This window comes from Mesoplodon mirus (genome assembly GCF_964341445.2).
Source record: "Mesoplodon mirus genome assembly, chromosome: 5".
In the NCBI taxonomy this organism is placed as follows: domain Eukaryota; kingdom Metazoa; phylum Chordata; class Mammalia; order Artiodactyla; family Ziphiidae; genus Mesoplodon; species Mesoplodon mirus.
In genome coordinates this window covers 89,781,051-89,785,031 of record NC_138980.1, presented here as the reverse complement: position 1 = coordinate 89,785,031, position 3,981 = coordinate 89,781,051, and the positions used below count along the sequence as shown (strand labels likewise).

The 3,981-nt window shown below is 42.4% G+C and overlaps 1 pseudogene across 1 annotated transcript; it reads left to right on the top strand.

Moving 5' to 3' along the window:
• The first annotated feature begins 514 nt into the window (after positions 1 to 514).
• LOC309804424 (GTP:AMP phosphotransferase AK3, mitochondrial-like) lies at positions 515 to 1,177 on the top strand (annotated as a pseudogene). Its single transcript has one exon. The product of its transcript is annotated as a GTP:AMP phosphotransferase AK3, mitochondrial-like (transcript).
• Positions 1,178 to 3,981: the final 2,804 nt, after the last annotated feature.

The window sequence follows — 3,981 nt, the reverse complement described above, 5'->3', positions numbered from 1 at the left end:
CCCACCAGCGGAGTGTGAGAGACCTACTTACACCTTTGCCAACATTTGCTTCTAGATCTTCTGAACTGTTCTGCTGTCTAGTTCCGTGACTTGTATCATTCTTTAATTCCAGAAATTCTTGTCTTTAATAATCTCTTTAGGTACTGTATCCCTCCCTCCTCTCCTTTTCCTCCTGTGAAAGGTGGAACTTTTGAATCTCCACTTTGTTTCTTCATTTTCCTTTCTTACCTTCCACCTCTTCCGCCCTTCACACTGCATTGTGGGAGAATTCCTTGACGCAATCTTACAACTCACGCATACGTTCTTCTTCCGTAGCGTCCGTCCGTTTCCGCGTGGGTTACGCCCTCTCGCCCTCTGCGCTTCTTTGTGGCTCTACCCCCGACATCGGGCCGCCGCGACTGGGAGCGAGAGCGCAGGCGCAGCTGGCGTCCAACCAGGAGCCCAACCGTTGGCTTGGCCCTGGCCTCACTCAGCAGCCGTGGGAGCGTCAAGGCAGTTCCTGCACTCCGTGGTCATGGGCACCCCGGGCTCCGGCAAGAGCACCCTGGCACTGCGCATCATCAAACACTTACAGCTGAAGAAGTTCTCCAGCGGGGACGTGCTCCGAGACAACATGCTGAGGGATGCAGAAATTGGTGTGCTGGCCAACATTTTCATGGCCCAGGGGAAGCTCATCCCAGACGACCTCATGACTCGGCTGATCCTCCAGGAGCTGAAGAATTTCACCCAGTATAACTGGCTGTTGTGTGGTTCCCCCAGGACACTTACACAGGCTGAAGCCCTGGTTAGAGTTTATCAGGTACACCTGGTGATGAACCTGAACGTGCCCTTTGAGGTCATCCGGCAACGCCTCACGGCTCGCTGGGTTCATCCAGCCAGTGGCCGCGTCTACAACCTCCAATTTAACCCTCCCAAAGCAGTCGACGTGGATGATGTGACTGGAGAGCCTCTTATTCAGCGTGTGGATGATAAACCAGAAACACTTATCAAGAGAATGAAGGTTTACTAAGACCAAACAAAACTGGTCCTGGAATATTACGAGAAAAAGGGAGTGTTGGAAACATTTTCTGGAACAGAAACCAATCAGATCTGGGCCTGTATGCATGCTTTCCTGCAAACAAAAGTCCCACAGAGACACCAAAAAACTCAATTACCCCACGAGGAAAAATCCTTGTGATTAGCAAGATGAGCAGAACTCTTCCTTTCTTCACATGGAGTTCCTTGTTCTAAGACCCCACCATGAATGAATTCTTTGAAAATTATATTAGTTTCACTTCTGTGGATTTTATTTGGCATATGCCAAATGAGTTTGATAGTAAGATTTGTCTTTTGGGGACTTCCCTGGTGGCGCAGTGGTTAAGAATCCACCTGCCAATGCAGGGGACACGGGTCTGAGCCCTGGTCCGGGAAGATCCCACATGCCATGGAGTAACTAAGCCCATGCACCACAACTACTGAGCCCAAGCGCCACAACTACTGAGCCCAAGTGCCACAACGACTGAAGCCCACGGGCCTAGAGCCTGTGCTCCGCAACAAGAGAAGGCACCGAAAGAAGAAGCCTGCACACCTCAACAAAGAGTAGCCCCCGCCTCCACAACTAGAGAAAGCCTGCACGCAGCAACGAAGACCCAACATAGCCAAAAATAAATTAATAAAAAAATGATTTTTTTGAAATTGTCTAGTGTGTTTTATCCAGCTGTCTTCTGAGTGTGCAATTCAGAAACATTAAAAATGTCTAAACTTTAAAAAATTCTTTTAGACCAAAAGTACAAGAGCAACTGGTAGTAATCTAACTTGTGTTCAGTAAGAATAAGTGATTGGTAAGGTTTCATATTTTTCTGGAAAAGTAAAAAATTAACATTATACTAATTTGCAGAAAGTATTTCATCAGAAGCTTTTGTGTAGCCAGATACCAAAAAAGACATTTCTAGCACAGGGGATGTGGTTTTGTGAGATGCTACCTCTATAAAATTCCAGATAAAAATAACTGGATTTACCAATCCACTGCAGAATGCTAGTTAACTGCTGTCTTTAAACTAAGAAACCTATAAGGAGGCCATATGAGCTATATTACTTTTGTTGTTAAACATACCTTCAGTTTACTCAGAATTTTCAATTTGCTATAAAAAAAAACATTTAGGAAAGTATTACTTCGATATGATTTGTTTTCTTTTGAAAATACGTGTTCACTGAGGGATACAACATGTTAGAAACTGACATTATAAGTTCTTGTACAAGCACCAAAATTGAATGCATTTTTTTTAATGGAAAGTGTAATTGACATCTTATGTTTTCAGATGTTACTCAGGTTAAGAAACGTGTTTTAGGGGACTTCCCTGGTGGCGCAGTGGTTAACACTGTGCGCTTCCCCTGTGGGGGCATTGGTTCAATCCCTGGTTGGGGAACTAAGATCCCACATCCCACATCCCATGCGGCCAAAAAAAAAAGTGTGTTTTAGGATCTACTTGCCCGTTCTCTTTTTGATCTCTATGCCTTGGTGAGTAACAAAGTATTTTAAAAAGAAGAATGAATAGAAGAAAACTTGTGATACTGCATAAAATAAAATACTGTATCATTAGGAAATAGAAAGAGATCAAGCATGCCTGGTGGGAAATTTCCTTGACAGAAATAACCATCATAATTAGAAAAGAGATGTGGCAATAGAAAGGCTTTATATGACAGGACCAGGAAAGTAATTGAATTTGCTGAAGGTGGAGTTCTTTATTCCTGATCAAAGAAGTTGATACCTGCTGGCGTTCGCTGACATCCTATCTTAAGGGGAAAAAATCTTGCCAGTGTGTGTAATCTGAGAATGAGTGCTTATGTACTGTGCCCTGGAGTAGTGGGGCAGTATGAGAAATGGAGGAGAAACCAGACTATATCTTAAATGGTATATTTATTTTTATTTTAGTTGGTGCTAAATCAAATGAAACATGTCCTTGTACAAGCTATTACTAACTGCCTTTGAAAAATTCAGCCCATCTTACTCCAGGCACTTCAAATACAAATACCAGCAAGTGTTTCTTATGTATTTGAGGGGAAAACTTATTTTTCTTTCTTTTGATTTTATTTTTCATTCATTGTCAATTTTTCAAAATGGACCAAGCCTTTTAAAAAGAATCAGAGAAAACATTTCATTCTTTAAAATACTTTCTATAATGTCTTATTTGAATATTGTTATATGCTTTCCAAAAAGTAAACTACTAAACTTATGAACTATCACTAGTCACTAGGTTATAAGACATCATTAGTCTTTATTATAATAAAATTAAACTTCAGGAAAAATATCAGTTTCATCTTCTTATTCAGTTTTTTATAATAAGGACCAAATTTTAATCTCCATGACCTCCAGTTGATTTATTTGTGACTGCTCTATCCTCACACATCTATCAGAAAAATCTACTTATGCTTATTCCTAATTCCTGCTTTGCTTGCTCTATCATTTATCTTGCTTGGGTGCTGTTAGTTCATGCATCTTGTTGAGCGTGTATTCTTTGTAGTGTTGGTCTTCTTCATATGTGTGGTGATCTTGTCTCTGTAATCTATACGGTTGAGATTCTCCATTAAATTGCATTGTCTGTCAATGAGCAGTCATCTTCTTGGGGAGACTGCTGTTCTAAATTGTCCTCTGGTCTTTTCTCAGGGACAGTGAAGAAGGAAAAGCCACTGGGTGAGATTTCTCTGGGGTGTTCAGGTCTGGTGCCCAATTCCCCTCCTCATGACACAGAGCCATATCCATCTAATCTGGGCTCCCTGGCCATGACTCCTACCTGGAGGCTGACACTTTGTCACTGCTGTTTGGCTCAAGAGCAGATGGAAAGGCATCAGTAGAGGATGAACTGATGGCCCCTCCTGCAGCAGTGCCCCAAGGACCGAAGTGTTGATTGTCCTTGTTACCCTCCTGCTTTGGGTATCTGCCACCTTTGGGGATGGAGTCTTGGTGCTCCTTCACCTTTTGGGCACTAGTCTTCTGTACACATT